Below are 17,817 nucleotides of genomic sequence, written 5' to 3'. Positions count from 1 at the left end.
AGCAGACGTGGGAACCACAGAGAGCCTGGCTCTGCCCCCGCTGCCACCCGGGCAGTTGCTAGTGGTGGCTCCATGAAGGTGGCCCTGGCGCAGGGTGTTGGACACTCAGGACTGGATAGCGGCCACCGGCACGGGCGGCTGGACACTCAGGACATGATGGGCACAAGGGGTTGGACACCCAGGACGTGATGGTGGCCCCGGCCCAGGCGGCTGGACACCCAGGAGACAGACCCACTTGGGAGGCAGGCTCTGTTTTCAGCACTGCTCACCTGTCACCTGCAGCCAAAAGACTGAGAGACGGTGGACCCTCCCATGGACGCCTACACGCCGGTGGTCCTGCGCTAATCCAGAGGTTCTCAAAGCGGGTCCCCCACCAGCACCATCGGCACCCCTGGGGACGGAGACACACAAACTCACGGCTCCCTAAAGCTGCTCGGTCAGACGCGGATGCTCACTGCCACCTGAGCCACTGCTCTGATTGAAGCCCCAAGCTTTGTTCCAAAAACACAGAGGAGGAGTCCTCAAGGGGAAGCGCAGGCGGCTCGGGACAGAGCTCGGCCCCTCGCTGCCCCCTCCTCGGCGGGCATGCGCAGTCTGTCCTCTCCCGGGCGCCAGGAGCCGGCGCCGAACGAGTGAGACCGGAAGTGGCAGTGGAGGGGGCGGCTGAAGTGGCCGGCTTCCCTGTTTCAACGGCTGGGAGCGCTCGGCCCCGTCTGCGCACCACGTCACCTAGAGCGTCCCGCACCACCCACGCCGGCTCTGGCTGTGCTGGCTCCCACATCTCGGCATCCGTGCTCTGGGCGAGCGGGACACACACCCCTCGGGCGAGGAGTGGGGGGCAGCCCTGGAGCTCACACACCTTCCCGGCACGCCGACGATGTCAGCCTTCCCCTGACCCAGTTTGTCACCTTCTCAGAAGGGGAGGTGGCAATATCAGCTGCCGGCCACTTCTCCAAACAACCTCAAAACACGCTGCTCCACGTCCGGGGTCCAAGGCCACGTGCCCGGCTGTGCAGCCCTGGACAGTCACCCCACACCGCGGATGGGGCCCTCGCTACCTTCCCACAGCACCACCGGCCCACGCGGAAGCCATGGGCCTGGAGGCTCCGCACGCAACACCCCGAGGGGGGACCCCGGCTCTCAGGGGCTGGCCACTGCCCAGGACAGAAACGAACTCCAGAGGCTGCGGTGGGGGGTGGGTGTTGGGGGGGGGGGGTGCTCTGCAGTGGCCCCTCCGCCAGCGCCCCGTCCACCGCCGGCTCCGGCGCTGGCCACAGAGCAAGGCACTCCACGCCCCCGGGCACAGCGGCTCGCGGGCCCTGACAGCCTTCCTCCCTCCCTCCATCCAACCTGCCATTTTCAGAGCCGGCTCACTCTCCTCGCCTGCTCGCTCCCATCCGTGCCGTTCGTCCTCCCTGAATGAGGTGGGGTCTCTCTCCAGGGGAAGGAGGTGATGCACGGAGATGCCAGGCTGGACCTGGCACCCTCGCCTCCCCTTCCCCAGGTCCCCACCCTGCTGGCTCACCCAGCATCCTAAGAACCTGCTGGGATGGAGACCCAGCAGACAGGGCTGGGACCCCTGCAGGGACCCCCGTGCCCCCAGCCCAATAACAGGGGTGTGCCCCATCTGCCCAGACCTCAGCCTGACCATGTGGGGACAGCCTGTGTGGGCTCCCTGGGGACAGGAGCAAACCTGCTCCTACAGAGGCCTCGGCTTCAGGAGAACAAGCCACACCCCGGTCCCCACCCGGACCCCCAAAGCCAACTTCCCCCCGGGCAGGTGGTCCTGTGAACACTGCATTTCCAGGTGAAAATGCAGCTCGCAGGGCACAGTCTGCTGGGCAAACAGCCTGCTGCGTGCACACAGGCACACGCGCACACGCACACACATTCTGCCGGGAACATCTGTTTTGACAAACAAATTATTCAAGTCAGTCCAAGGGACATGAATTGACAGAATCTTAACGTGCGGGTCCCTCGCTCACGGCATTCCGCCTCTGAGACGCGCTGTGGAGGAAACAGCCAACTCTGATTCCTGGCCCGCAGCCCCTTCCCCACCGCAGCCACCCCCGCACGAAGACCCCGTCCAAAGCCAAGAGGCTTCCCTCTGAACGATGGGGCATCACGGCCTGGGGTCAGGAGGGCACGGCCCGGCATGAGGTCAAACTTTGCCCGAGGGGATTTCTGCAAAGCTGGGGGCAGGAGGGGAAGAGGAACCCCACGGGAGAGAGGGGCCGGTTAGCCTTGGCCCTGGGAAATGGGCCCCCGGAGCCCTGGGGCCCCAGCAGCACCGTCCAGCACGGCAGGAGGGAGGGTGTGGAAAGAGCTCCGGCTCCCGCACCAGGAGCCTCAGCACCCTGCAGCTGCGGCCACCTGGACCCTGGCTGAAGGGCATTCTCAGACAGCTGGGAATAAACTTTGTCAGGGCAGAGTGCCCGGCAGCGGCCCTGAGACCAACGCCACCGCAGCCCCGGTGTGGGAAGGTGAGGGACGCAGGGCTATTTTTAGGGGGAAAAGCAAATCTCAGCCTACCTTCCACGCAGCAGCGCCAGGATCGGAGGTTCAGGAGACAACTGCAGTCGACTGTGTCAGATTACAAACTGGGGGCGAGAGGGAGGGAGCGGGCGGGGGCGGGGGAGAGTCATCCGCCATGCAGCAGGGCCGGGAGCCTGTGAAACGTCAGTGCCACACACGCGCGCACGCACGCGCGCACACACATACACACACACACACACACACACACGCGCGCACACACACACCAAGATGGCTTTCCCTCACTGCCGGCTTCCTTCCCGCTGCGCTGCGGCCAAACGCGGGGGCAGAAGCGGAGGCCGCGACGCTCCCTCAGCCCGGCAGGGCTCAGGGCTCTGGCCGGCGACTGGCTGGTGGAGTAACGCGCACCACGTCCCCTGCTGGCGGCCAGCAGCAGCCCGTCTGCAGCCAGCCAAGGTGTCACTCCGCCCCCTGTGCGCCCCCAGGCGGCTAGGAGACCCCCGCTTCGCAGCCTTTACCCGCTGGCCGGCCCCCTCGTCCTCCAGGCCCCCAGCATGGAGAGGAGACCATCGCGGCGGTCCCCGCTCCCCCAGAGGTCCAGGCTGTGGCACAGACGCACCAGCCACCTAGCCACGCTGGCGTGGGACAGCGAGAGCCAGGAAACCGTGCCTGGACCCCACGCACGCAGACTCTCCCGCCCAGAATGAAAAGCCCACCGGTTAAAGCTGCAGAGCGGTTTGGCCCTCCGAAGGAAAGCCCCGGGCCGGGCCACGGCACGGCTGGCCGCCCGTGCAGGGACACGCAGGCCCTGAGACGGCGCCGGGGCACCGTGGCATGCCGGTGGGACACGGGTTTCCAGCCGGGCAGGGAGCCTACAGGGAGCAGCCGCCCGCCCCGCCCCCTCCGGTCTGCAGGCAGAGCCTGGGCTCCCGGGACTCAGACAGCAGGGTGCGGCGGCCGGCGGTGGACGTGACCCCCCGTGTGCAGACGGGTGAACGGGCCAACAAAGCTGGTCCACTGGGCAACAGAAAGCAACTCGGACATCAGGGGGGACAGAGTGCTGACCGCTACCACTCGGCGAACCCCGAAAACAATGCTGAGTGAGAGAGGCCACGTGCCCAGGACCCCACTGACAGAACCACTGGGACAGGCAGCCGCACGGAGACAGACGGAGGCTGCGGCTGCCGGCCACGGGAGCGGGCCAGTGGGAAGTGACCACCAGCAGGCACGGAGTCTCCTTCTGGGGTGGTGACAATGTTTTGAAACTAGACAAAGGCACTGGTTGCACCAAACACCAGCAAAACCGTATATTTTAAAATGATTAATTTTATATGTTTACCTCACCTCAATTTAAAAGGCGGCAGAAAAAGAAAAGGCTGTGGAAACAGCACATGAATTGGGAGTCATACTAAATCCTGACTCTGTGTGGCCTTGAGCAGGTCAATCTGTCCCCTCGTCTAGAAATGTGTCCTACCTGCTAGGAGAGCGTCCACGTCTTGGGCTGTCTGGGAGACAAAGCAGTAGACAGAAGGTAAGGCTGTGCCCCTAGGACTCACTCTTTTAAAAGGTCGCTCACTGGGCAGCCAGGCCAGGAGAGGATGCCATCCCTGCTGTCCCTACTAGAGTCACACTGTCCAAGCGAGGCAGGAGGCGGGGTTCTGGCTCCTGGTGCCACACTCAAATGCCCCAAAACCCAGGTGACCTCTGTGCATAAGGTAGCAGACCAGTCAACAAACCGGAGCGGCTCACAGGCCTGCCCTTAGGCCACCAGTGAGGCCTGGGACCCGGTCTGCCTGTGTGAGCACCGAGGACACCGGCACGCGGGAGGGGGTGGCCCACGTGGGCACAGCGGCCCCCACCTCTGCTCCTTGAAGAAGTCAAAGGCGCCACCCTGCCCCGTGGAGGTGGCCCGGCCCAGGACCGGAGGCAGAACCCTCAGAGGTGTGGCACTGGGCCCGCCAGGCTGCCCAAAGCTCCCAGAAGCACCGTCTGTGGGTGGGACGGCCACACGCTGGCCACACAGAGCCACACTCAGCGCTCCGGGCGTCCGTGCAGAGCGGGCACAGCGGGCAGTCCCCAGCAGGGCAGCTCTGAGAAGGCCGCTCCGCTCTCCACACGCGCTGAGGGCTGAGTGTGACAGCAGCAGAGTCTCCCCGGCCGGCCAGCTGACGACAGGGCTGTGCCGACGGGGACGTGGGCCCGGGACACAACGAAGCACGGCCGGCCTTCTGTCCAGCCAGTTCCAAGGCCAGGGCGAAGCGTGGCCACCGCGCCGTTTCGGGGCCCCTGCGGAAGGCCGCTGCCCACTGCAGGCCGTGCTGGGTCCGTGCCCGCAGCGCCCTGGCCACACGGAGCGGGCCAGCGCAGGTCCGAAAGGCGGGCAGTCTTTGGAGCTGGTCGATGGGCGACTGGGAAAGCCCAGGTGAACACCGAGGCGCGCGCACACGGGGACGGGGCAGCGTGGCATGCCACAGCAGCAGACGGGGCCCCCGCGGACCTGCCGTGACGGAACGGGCAGCACGCTGTTTGCTCCCAGCAGCAACTTGGGTGCTACTGCATCTAATAACGTGCAAGAACCAGGGCTCTCCCGACAGCGAGAACCACCAGCCAGAAAATACAACGGAAAGCAAAGAATCCCATCTACGGGAACAGACAGAAAGAACATCCCGACGAACGATCCGAACCAGCAGTGTGTCAGATACGTATGAAGAAAACTGATGGGGAAAAGGAAAATTGAAAGCACTTGGATGAGATGCTTAAATTTCATAAAATTCTCCCTAAATTGACCTAAAAATTTACAATAAATATAAAGGCAGGATATTTTAGATCTATGGACAGTGATTCTAAACTTTTGCACGAAAGTGTAATCTGAACAATTTTTAGGGTAAAAAATAAAAATAGAAAGGTATTAGCCATATCGGACATTAAAATATATTATAAACCTATATATAAAATTGTTTGGTCTTGGTGTATGAACAGATAGATCAATAGAACCAACCTGGGTAAACGGATCCAATTACATATGAGAATTTAATATATGATAAAAGGGCGCTTCTAATCAATAAGGATATTGATAATTCAATAAGTAATATTCAGAAAACTGAATAATTTAAAACATATTCTTACATGAAATCAATTGCAGAAGAATCAAGTATTTATAAACATATAAAGGAAGAACCAGACACCCTAAAAGAAATCACGAAGGACTTCTCTGTGGGACAGGAAAACCGGAGATGAAGGGAAGGCTGGGTAAATTAGACTACGTGGAAATTTAAAACTTCTGCATGGCAAAAAAGTGCCATAAATAAAATCAAAAGATAAATTATAAACTGGGATAAAATACTTGCAATGCAAGGTTCAGACTGAAGTATGGGTCCAGATTTTGTGGGGTCTGGAGTTTATCCACTTTGAGGAGTTTTTAAAAACCCAACAATACAAAATAATACAGATGTGATTATTTTTAAAGACTTCGAAAACATATCGCAGCAAATGTCAGACTTTAAAAGGATGACAAAACCCACAAATATCACAAAATCCAGAAAAATAGCATTAAATTTCTTTGTGACACATCTCTTAGCACTTTTCTCACCCTTTCTCAGCTGTATAATCTTTGATTACCTCGCCACATGACAATGATTTTGTAAAATCATTCTCTTCTGAGAGATTAGGGAAAAAATGATTTCCTTAGTATAATTTATCAAATTTTGTTTTTTTTTAAGTTATTGGTAATTTAAAAGTTTTCTTAAATTTATTTATGTAAAATTATGACAAATGGATTTGCTGTTTGAACTGTTGTTCCAGGGTATGTGTGATAAGCATCGAATTCTGATGGATGTTCTTTGATTCGATGACCACTGAGAAAGTCAGGTTGTTTGGGGTCACACTCGTGTCTGCTGCGTGACTGAGCCCACTCCAGGCAGGACAGCTCCCCACTGGCCGTGCGCTGCTGAGAACAGTGTCCTCTGCTTCCAGCTGCACATTTACGGGCCGGGGGAACTAGCCACAGACCAGCCTTTGTCCGTGCACATCTCAAACCTCATCCCCTGCCCCATGCTCCCAGTGCCAACCGCCAGAAGTGTGTTCATCTCACAAGACGAGCCTCAGCCTCACAGGGTCACGAAGGGTAATTCAGCATAAACAGCAGTGGAAGTATGACAGAAAGCCATCCCATACCGTGATGGCCAGAGACGAGTTACACCTAGCAGTGACTGGATATAACTGGTGAACACATCCCAGTAAATCCAGATTTAACGTGACCCCGACTGAACTGCGTCTTAGCTGGGTCTCAGAATGCCCAGAGCCTGTCTGACGATGCCTGCACGACAGGGCGGCTCACCAGGAAGATCCAGTCATCATAACTGGCTGCAGTCCAAACAGCCTGAGTGAATTGTATGACCTCGGTGCCAGGACCCTTTCCAGCGTCTTGTGAGGGTTTACACAAGTGTCTCTGAAACGTAAACTTCACCTGCTTCGTGATAAATCTGCCTCTTGACGAGTTGCAGACGAACTTGCTTAATATAAAAAGAGCCCTTACAAATCAGTAAGACCAACGATCTAACGGAAATCGGCAGGGGGTGTAAATGCACAGTTCAGCACGCTCCAATTTTAAAAATGAGGTGTCACTATAACACAATCTCCAAAACACATTAAGTGATTAAAGAAAATCGCGTGTGCTCTTTTGTTTGCACGTGAAAAAGGCGTGCGTGTGTGCAACTGGGCCAGGAAGCTCGCCGCGGTGGGAGTGGCTGTCTCTTCAGGGAAGGGCCGGGGACTAGAAGTCTGAGAATGACACATCCCTTTTATGGTGGCACAGTGTGAACTGTTCACCATATGCAGATACACGACTACTTCTCTGTAACTCAAAGCACTATTATTTATGAAAATTCATCGAACTAAACCTGAGAAAGGTAAATTTTACTGTTTAAAATAAAAAAAAAATCTTCTAGATGTTTTTAAGTGCTATTATTAAATATACATTCTATAATAAATGTTATATATTAAATTAGATAAGTACACACACATATATTCACAGGGCATATCAAAAAGATACCCAGTACTGCACATGTTTACTTTGGCTACTAGGCTGAATGGGACAGAGGCATTGCAGAGTATATGAAACTCTGAAACGCTTATCCTAGATTCGATATGTTACTGTTACCGTTTGCTTCAGACCTACCCCACAATCCTGTGCAAACTTAGTGCAGACACATGGAACCATCAAACCACCACAACAGCACGATAAGAAGCAGCCTGAGAAAACAATGACCCTTCATAATCCGCCAAAATAACGCTTCACGGACGATAAGGGAAGCTTGGGCGTGGGACCTGGAACAGGCCTCCCACACGGCCTGTGCTGTCAGGAAGGGGCACTCACGTGCGAGTGTGGTCCCCAGAGGTGGGGCTCCCCGCTGCCCAGATGGCTGCCCGTCATCTGAGGCCACAGCCGCTCCTTCTGGGACGGCCTCAGTGGCTACGGCCCGTCGACAGTCGCCTAGCCTAGCAGAGTTCCTCTTGCGGGAGGAAAACCATGGTGGGTCCATTGCTCAGGACAGTCAGGTGGCCATGCAGGTGGCCGGGGTGGCTGGGCTGGCCAGGCGCATAGCTGCCCCGTGGCCTTCTGCTGGGGGACGGCTTTCCTCCAGCCCCACGGAGACGAGGGTGGGTGGGGAGGTGGCATGGCCTGGCGGGCTGGCACTTCCTCGGCACCGCTGTCAAACCTCACCTGAGATGCAAGGAGACGCTCAGACCCCCTTGCCTGGTCCAGCCCCATTTTCACCCCAAGATGCAGCCTCAAACCCGAACGTCCCAGAGATGCGGGTTCTCCGCCATGTCTTCCTTCTGCTCAGGGCGTTCTCCCTGAGCCGCTGTCTGGACCAGCCAACAGCTGTCCACCGCATCTGGACGTTCTCCACAAGGTCACGAACAGCGTGGCGTGAGGCCCGACAAGGCAGCGCCGACGCCGGAAGGGGCCAGTCTGCGGAGGCCTCGGCCGCCGGGCGGTGCGGGGCCCTTTTACCTCCTCTGCTTCGTGCATACGATTTAAAAAAAGAGAGACTATTTCCCCCACCAGCGCGTGGGCAAGGAGCAGGAGAGACGCTGTGACAGTTTTCTTTAGCTGGTCGGGAAACTCCCGTAGGAATCTCAGAACAGCGTGCGTCTTGCCAAGAACAGAGACGGTTCCGGCGATGAGACCAGCATCAGCTGGCGCAGTCAGGAAACGTGCGGGCCGAGACAGCGCGTCATCCCTCAGAGACTCAGCTTTGGGGCACAGCTAAAGTCTGAGGCGGGGTTCGCAAGGTCACTGGCCTGTGAGGACCAAGCCAGTTAACAAACAAGAAAGAGCCTAGGGGCCGGTGGAGGGGACCTTTGGGCCTCTGGGGACCACTTACCTTCACTTTTAATAGAGACATGGTGTCACAAATACTTCCTGTTCCACTTAACTCTACCATAATAAAAATAATAAAAATGGTAAGAAAACACTAGGCATAGTGTAAGGAGTCTGGCCCATTAATGAAAGGAACATAGTGCCCCTTGCTAGACAGGGCATGAGGATCATGTCGGCTTGCCCGGGCTGCTGTGACAAGGTGCCCAGACTGGGAGCCTAGACGCTGGAGCTTACTTGTCATGGCTCTAGAGGTCCGGGGTCAGGTCGTTGTCGGCGCCCTGAGGCCTCTGCTTGCCCTGTGGACGCCGTCTCCCCCGTGTCCTCACACAGCCACCCTCTGCATGTCTGCACCTGCGTCTTTTACACGACACCGCTCAGACTGGGTCAGGGTCCCGAGAGCTTGGGGTTAGCAGTTCAACATATGAATTTGGGGGGACAGGCTTCAAGCCACACAAGTGAGGCGCCCAAGGTTTAGCAAGCGCAGGAAGTCACTGCCACCCTGAGGATGGGTGGGAAGGGGAGGGGGCCTTGCCAGCCCCCAGGACACAGCTGCTGCTCAGGGTTGGGACCACGCAAGGAGACAGTGGCCAGTGGGAGCTGAAGCCACAGAGAGACAGGCACATGACAGGGGCTCTCCAGGCAGGGAGTGGGAGAAACATGCTGGCTCCTCTCTGCTCCCTCTCCCCAGCCTCTGACCAAGGGCTCCCCTGGCTGAGCCCCCGGAGCCACTCAGCGGGACACCAGGGCATGTAACTTCAGGGGCCAGCCCTCCTGCTAAGAGCTGAGCAGGAGGGGAGGGGTGGGTCCAAGCCAATGGGCAAACACCCCGCCAAGGGTCCCGCGAGGGGCTCCGGCCAGGGTGGCCATAGGACCGCGATCTTCTCACTCTTCGGGACAAATGGGGGTCTGTATTTTCATCTGACATCTTCCGGTCCTAACTCTATGTCGGCCTCCATGCACAACATTGGGGTTAAAGTGACAGAGGAGACTGATAGAGGTCCGAAAACCAGTCAAATCTGGACGGCGTAGCTGACAGAGGAGGGGGGCTGTCCAGCCCGCGGGGAGGGTACTGGCCCATCTCAACGGAGAAGTGACAGCATGACCACCTGCCACGACCTCTGGGATTGGCGGGCGCGAGTCTGTAGTGCAAGGTCTGCATGACCGTGCAGCTTTGGTGACAGGTCTAGAACCCGGAGAGTGAACACGCAGCCGAGACCTCTGCCTGTTGTCACACTGTGTGGACTGACAGGGCATCATGCCCTCAGGGCAACGGCTGGCAGAGGCCGAGGGTGGACGCCCACTTCCTCCCCACGAGCTCCGCTGCTCCCCTCAATTCCCCCTGACTGGCCCCGCTCACCCCTGTTACCTGCCGGGCCCCTGGCACGTGAGTCATGAGTCACCCATCCCTCCCAAGACCCTTCTCCTCCCCTGCTGGGGCTGTGGCTCCCGGTGACAGGACATTCCCTTAGGATGAGTCTGCAGCTGGGTTTGTTAATGGAACCAACTCAGCTTTTTCTGGACAATTCTGATAACTCGACAATCAAAGCCACAGCAGGAAGATGAAGCATCCACTTCAGCTGTGAAGGTGAATTTCAGGCACGGGGGTTGCCGACGCGGCCCCTCTCCACCACGTACACGCCTGTGTGCAACATTTGGGTTGTCCTCAGGCAGGTTCCAAGGGAGCTGGACACGTCTCCCGGGACAGGTGTTCCTTCTTGCAGAGGGGCTCTCGCCAGAGGTCAAGACCGGCGGTGCGGCACGGCTGTCACTAGAACCTGCTGCCGGCGCCCCCGCTGATGGTGCCCGACTCGGAGCCGTGATGACGACGTGCAAAGTGTGGTCCCAGACTGGGCGAGGAAAAACATGGCTACATGGGACATTGTTGGGGCGATGGGTTGGATGACAGTATTGTATCTGCATATAATTTTTAGATTTCGATCACCATACTGTGGTTGTGTTAGAGAGTGTCCTTTTTCTTAGAAAAAAAGTACACTGAATATTTAGGAATAAAAGGACAATATATCTCCAATATACTTTCAAATACATAGTTCTGAGGGAAAATCTTTCTCCCTCTCCCTCCCTGTGGATAGATAGAGATGACAGGTGATGATAAATAGATAAATAGATAGATAGACAGACAGATGATAGATAGGTAGATAGACAGACAGACAGATGATAGATAGATAGAAAAAGGTAATAGAGAGATAACAGATAGATGATAGATTAAATGATTTTAAAAATTGGGGCAAAATGTAAGCAGTGAATTGGGGTAAAGGGTATAAAAGTTCTTTATGCTATTCTTGCTGCTTTTGTGTTAAATTATATCAAAATAAAATTTTTTAAATGCTAAACTAGAATGGTAGAAAATATAACAGAAAAATCCAGAAAAACAGTGGAAGAATCCCCAGAGCGGACTCCAGCCCATCCCCGGCAGCTCCCGCTCCCCAGGCTCGTCTGCTCATAGGCTGATGCTGCGAAGTGCATTTACCCCGACACACACAAGCTGCTCCCTCGGCCCTCGTCCTCCATCTCCGGTGTATGGACCCCTGGGTGCCCATTCGGCCCGTCTGGGCCTGGGCACCTGCCGCTGGGGCTGGTCCCCAGCCTACCCCAGTGCGTTTGGACATGGTGGCAAGCCGCCTTGCAGAGAGTGCTGTCCCCCCAGGTGAGGCGCAGGAGAAGCAGTCCCCCTAAGACGAAGAGAGATGCTAAGTGTTGTGGAGAATTGGGTTTGGCGGGTGTGGCACACAGTGCTGACCCTTCCTGATACCCATTCATCCCCTTTCCTACATGAACAGGATACTGGTATTTAGCAGGGCGCCGTGCCAGACCCTGGAGCCAGAGGGGGCTGTGCGACACTATTCTGGCCAGTGACCAGTGAGTAGGGATCTGAGAGGGTGCAGCAGGAAGGGTTCTGGGAGAACATCTGCTTCCCTCATAAATACAGATGTGATGGCTGGAGCTGCGGCAGCCATCTGCAATCATGAGGGAAAGGCCAAAGGAATCATAATCACAGCCCTGACATCCTTGAGCCATTGAATCATTGCCAGCTGCTGCTTATGTTTAAACTTCTCATGCCAGAAAAAAATAAGCCCTATATTTAAAACACTGTTAGTTGTATATGCTATTGCTTTTGTCAAACCCTCTTTTAATTGACATAACAATATATTTTTTTCTTTTTTTATCTTAGGCTCCAGAGAACAGCTGTGATAAAATATTCTGTACCACATCCCTTTAGATTTCCTTCCTGTTCTCTCTCCCACAAGATCATCTTCAGCTAAACTATGGCCTTAATTCTTAAGCCTGATTCAGGCAAATTCCCATCGGGAGGGTTCTCTGCACACACCTGCTGATTCCTACTTGCCTTCCCCAAACTAAACATCTCCCAGTTCTGCTTAGTTGTTACTGCCCAGGGGACACACTTGAGCCGCGCCCCTAGCATCATGTGCACTTAGAGCCCAGACAGGGATTCCATCACATGGTAACTGAGGGGTGAGTGGTCCCAGCCCGCCTCCCCGGGACTGTCCAGCGGCTCTCCCACAAGCCTCTCGCTTCGCTGGCGGCTCTTCCGCCCAGTCTGTCTGTCCTGCCAGCTAATAGGATCAAAATAAGGATTACACTCAGCAAAGCCATGAGCCCGTGACCCCATGGAAACCATGGGAAGCCGGTGTGCATGCCCATCAAGAAGTTGTAAGTAAGGTTCATTTGTCAAGACAGATCCAAGAGGGGAGACTCGTTCTAGAAACAGACCGTCTGCAGCCTGACCCAACATGGGACACACAGACAACTAGAGCGGTGCTCGCTGCTCACGCAGACCCTCACGCATGGTCTAGAAACCAAACGAGCAGAATACACAAGGATGGACCGAGAGGCCAACAGACTGTCTGCAGCAGGACGGCGAAGCGAGCCCGGGGTGCCATTCCCAGCGCCAGGACGGAACGCTGGTGCAAACGTGGCTCCATCCACAATCTATTTCCTGCAGGGCAAAAATTCTACCACTGAATGGTGTTCATTTGGGTTAAGATATGATTCCAAAAAGCCCAAGCAATTAGATATTACAAGGGCAAAAAGACCTCAGGCACTTCCTGGTGCACTCACACACAGGTATCCCCCATCGACTCAAGCAGAGCCGCGTGCCTTGCTGCGGCCAATGCGCTACGGGCAGTTGCTTGATATGTTTGTCACTTCCAAGTTAAAGGCTGTCTACCTTCAGCCCGAGTCCCTCAGAACGTGCAGAGTCCGCCTGGGGACCTGCAGCGGGCATACTGCATGATGGAGAAATCAACCTACATGTCTACACCACTGAGCCTCTCCATTTGTTACGGCGGCACAAGTTAACCCATCCCAACTGATTCGACACGGCTCACGCTAAGGGTGCACTGAATTCCAGCTGTGGGGGACCCCAGAAAGCCATTCCTCATTCACCTGTTTCCTCATCTGTAACACAGGTGACAATACCACACCTGACTGCTAGGACACGGCGCTGTGTCCCGAGACACAGGCACGCAGGACGCACCTGGCAGTCGGGGCTCTGTACGCGACAGTGGCAGTTAGTGTCACTGGTGCCCCCATTGCGAGCATACCAGAGGTATCGAAGGGCGCAGTGGGAACCCAGCTGGACTGGACGCAGCTGGCCTCATCAAGGGGAGGAAAACCCACCCCGCTTCTCCCGAGGCCTGACCCAGGGCCCGCTGGGTTCTATCCCCGCTGGAGGAGTCCTCAGCCGGCTGCACCATGCAGACTTACGCAAGCTTATTATCATTACTAAGCTGTCACTACTGTTACTGTCTGTCTTACGTTTAGAGGGAAGGGTCTAGACCAACATCTAATCTAGGTTCTCCCTGGTCTCTCCTCTTACCCTTTCCACAATATTCTTAGCAAAACTCTCCACTGCTGACCTCTCCCCCACAGCTTATCTGTCCGTCCTGCATCTCCCCGTTGTCTCTGCTTCCCGCCCGCCTGAGATTACCTGACTTTTGCTTGATAAAGGACAGGCATTTATCAAGCCTCAGGTGCACTCAACGGTAGTGACTTGTTGTTGCCCCGCTCAGCACGTTCCCCTGTTCCAGCCACAGGGAGCTAAACCCCAGGCAGAGACAAAAACTGCAGAAATGCCAACTACAACTGTGACGCGAGGACTGGAACGTCGCCTGGGCCAGGTGGCTCAAACCCACTCTTTCCGCCACTGAGAAAACCTGCTGCCCTCTGGTGCCACCTACTGGCTGTCTTCCTCCTTCTTCCCAGAGCCTCTGCGCCCAAAAATAAGCAGGCGATGAACACCTGGAGCTGGTGGCAGTGAAGAGTTTACCTCCAGCGAGCGAAAGAGACTTTAGGATGCTAACCTGAGTCGATACCTGTCAACTGTGCAGCGTTTTAGAATTTGGGAAGGTTTTTATTTAAAAATAAGATGAATTGATGGACAGTGTGACAGATGGATTAACTTACACTAAAGCAAATATAGCAAAATGCTAATTGTAGAATCTAGATGGTGGGTATATCTGCCTGTGTTCATGGTATAATTCCTTCACATTCTTATATGCTTGCAAATTGCCATGAAAGCTGTTGACTGGGGGAGGGGGCTGCTCTCCACGCGTGGTTTCACCTCTTCACTCCGACCATGTGGACCCCCGTGTCTAGCTATGTGTCTTCCTCGAGGCTGGTGTCACAGGTCCTTGCCCTCCATTCGTCCCCTTTACAAACCTCCAGCAGGGCTTTTTAGGCTCGTGCGGCTCTTCTGCCATTACTTCTCCCCTGACCATCCCCCTTCCATCTCCAGCACTCAGCCCTGTGGCGAGGCCACCCTGACACTGACTGCCATCCGCAGTCCTCCTCCTGACACTGTGATGCACCTCAAATCCAACTGGATCGAAACTGGTGGCATCGTGACCATCAAGAACCTCAAGTTCTCCGCGCTCCAGCCCCACTCGGCCCTCCCCGGCAAGCTCAGAACCCAGCACTGGCCTCTGTTACGCTGTAGCTCTGGGCCACCACCTCTTAGGGCCCCAAGAATGAAAAAACCCGTCTTACTGAAGCCCCACGAGCACCCAGCAGGCCCTGGATGACACCCCTGGGGGATGCAGTTTAACCCTCCACTGCCTGCCGACCTCAGCTCGTGGAGGGGGGCCCTGAGCAGGACGACCGCGGGGGCACGGAGCTCGTACATGGCACAGGTGTTTGTGCTTTCTTAATCTTCGGAATTCCAGAATGGCTCAGACCCCCACAGGGCTCCTGGACAAGCTGACCACGAAGTCATTTGTTCCTGCTCTGGTCACCTGTGTATTCCTTCCTCTGAGCCCCTTCTCCCGTTCCAATGGGATTACTGGAAGCACTAAGCATTGTGGGAAACTCCCCGGAGTCGCCTTCTCAGGAGGCCTGGTTTATTAAAGCTCAGGCCGCAGCTCATCCCACCTATTGACCAGCGAGTCTCCTGCTGGCTTGGGATCCATCTGGGGGCCTGAACAGCTCTGTCTTACAAAAGCAGTCACCACGGGGGTCCCGGGGGGCAGTGCTGACCTACAGGTAGCCATTGTCCGTGGATTATGTGCGCCCTGCCGGCTTGGGGGCCTGAAGTTGAAGCCCCCTTCAGAAGCAATGATAAACAGCTCTTCAAGGGTCGCACAGGTCAGTGAGAAAATGGGACTTGATTGACAAGCATTCTATCCACCCAAGGTTTTTAAGAAAACAGTTGCCAAGGAGAAAAGCCGCGGCGGTCCACCGCGAGGCCGCGCCTGGCCGCGGCGCCGGGGGCTCAGCGCCCTCTGCTGCCCGTTCCACGCGCTGCAGGCCGCGAGGGCGGAGACCGAGGAACGGGGCGGGGCAAAGGCGGCAAGGGGCGATCCGAGAGCTGTCCTCGGGACCACGGCGTCCCCAGCCCTGCAGGAGAGGGGACCGCACCTTTCTCAACGCCATTTTACTGCGGTGTAATTCGCACACCATAAGGTGCACCCGCCGCTCCCGAAGCCTCCCCCCCCCTCGCCGGCCCTCCAGAAGGATGTGGCTGCCCAATATTTAAACCAATATTTTTCCCACCCAGAGGCAGTGCTGCTTGACAGCCTGAGGCAGGCGCCCCTTGTCACTTCCCAGGGCAGCCGGGCTGAGCGCTTCTGTTTGTTAAGACCAGGGCAGCACGTACGCCCCACGTGCTGCACTGAGTCCCAGACACAGTCACCCCTGAGGAGAGACAGCACTCCTGGAGCGTGGCGGTCCCAACTGCAAGGACCCTCCTGCAGAGTCAGCCTCATCGCCACAGCTGTCCCAGCACCCTGGAAGGTCACTGTGATGAGCTAGGACCTCGGACACGAGTTAATCCAATCTTATTCTTACATGTGGGGGACTGAGGCCCAGAGAAGAAAGCTAAGTAAAGCCAAGACACACAGCGTCGTCAGAGTGAGTGCGACCGGAGGAAACACTGTGCCCAGCGCAGCAGTGCACGCCAGAGGACACAGCACCTACCGCTGCACCTGGCCGCGGACTGAAAAACGCAACTCTGATTCAGAGACTGTGTAAAGTGAGGGGGAATGTGGGGCTTAAACCTATGAAATCTGGGAATTTAAACCAGGGGTCCCCATCCCCTGGGCTGTGGACTGGTGCCGGTCTGTGGCCTGTTAGGAACCAGGCCACACAGCAGGAGATGAGCGAAGCTCCATCTGTATCTGTAGCTGCTCCCCAGAGCCGGCATCACCGCCTCAGCTCCGCCTCAGGTCACCAGGCCTTAGATGCTCACAGGAGCCCCAGGCCCTGGTGCCACAAGGGCTGGGGACCGCTGGTTTAACTGATCTTAGGCAGCCTTATTCATAGACAGGGCAGGCAGTGAGAGAAGCCTGTGCCCAGTCTGAATGGCGCAGGCCGCTGCGAACAGCCAGAGACACTGTCCCAATGCTGCACTGTCACCGTCCCAGGGGCCAGCCAGGGAAGTTGTGTGGACAAGACGGATTCTGTGGGAGACCTTTCCCAGGGGCGGAGGATGTCTGCATGGCTGGTGCCACCTCTGCTGAGATGCTGCCCAAGATATCCTGCCGCCCAGCCCGACTGCCGGAGCAGGAACCTGGCGGCCGCCAGTGGGAGTGCGTGAAGCCTGCGTCACGTCGTCTCAAAGAGAGCAGCTGTGGTCGCAGGCAGCCAGCCGCTGTGGGCACCGGCTCCCAAACGCAGAAAGAAGCCTCTTGGCAAAGGGCCATGAACCGAAACACCCAGAGCCACTCCTGGTCCCCTGGGTCTCGTGCAGGCCTTCCACTTACTCGTGGGTCTCCATCAGTTTATATATGACACGACTTCCCTACGACACAGCATGGGGATCTAGAAGACCGGTCTGTTTTGCGCTGTGAAAGACACCTGGCCCCTCCTAACTGTCTTTCTCTTTCTACCCTGCTCCTCCTTTAGACGTGTCTCACCACGGGGGGCAGGGTGACATCTTTACAACAGAGAAGTCAGGCCAGTTATCTGTACACGACCTGCGGGGATCCCATCTCTGTCGGCATGAAACTCAGAGTCCTTAGAGGAGTCACAGGCACTGCGTGGTTGGGCTCCCTGCCCACCGGCCCTCACGCGCGCGCACACATGCACACACACGCTGCAGTCTCTTGCTACTACTTCCTGCCACCAGCCTCCAACGTAGCTCAGGGCCTTTGCACGCGCTGCCTCTTCAGCCTGGACCTCCTCCAGAAACACTAATGAGTCACATTCTCAGCCTGTTCCGTGCTGTCACCCAGATATCACCTTTCAGTCAGACCTCCCCTGAGACCCCACATGCAAACCTACACAAGCACACCTTGTCCTCCCGAGATTTCTATTTCTCCAAAACTTTATCACACTCGGCATACTATACATTCTACTTAATCACGTTGTTTGTCACCTGTCTGCCTCCTCTAGACCACAAGCCCTGGGTATGGGGACGGCCTGGGCTGTTCACGACTGTAACCCCAGCTCGTGGAATACTGTCT

The 17,817-nt window shown here is 56.2% G+C and overlaps 1 protein-coding gene across 5 annotated transcripts in view; it reads right to left on the bottom strand.

The window, feature by feature from the left end:
- RIMBP2 (RIMS binding protein 2) overlaps positions 1 to 15,593 on the bottom strand; it is a 130,877-nt gene extending 115,284 nt beyond the window's left edge. For 3 of the 5 annotated variants that reach the window (XM_016145986.2, XM_016145984.2, XM_016145980.2), the window contains exon 1: positions 2,533 to 2,865. The gene's annotated coding sequence lies outside the window, so the exon portion shown is untranslated. Of the gene's footprint in view, positions 1 to 269; positions 1,178 to 2,532; positions 2,866 to 13,847 lie in introns of those variants that run through there. The other 2 variants (XM_016145982.2, XM_016145981.2) reach the window with 2 other exon arrangements.
- Positions 15,594 to 17,817: the final 2,224 nt, after the last annotated feature.

This window comes from Rousettus aegyptiacus, unplaced genomic scaffold (assembly GCF_014176215.1).
Source record: "Rousettus aegyptiacus isolate mRouAeg1 unplaced genomic scaffold, mRouAeg1.p scaffold_m13_p_5, whole genome shotgun sequence".
Classification (NCBI taxonomy): Eukaryota; Metazoa; Chordata; class Mammalia; order Chiroptera; family Pteropodidae; genus Rousettus; species Rousettus aegyptiacus.
The sequence above is the reverse complement of the archived record's forward strand: the minus strand, read 5'-3'. Positions and strand labels throughout refer to the sequence as shown.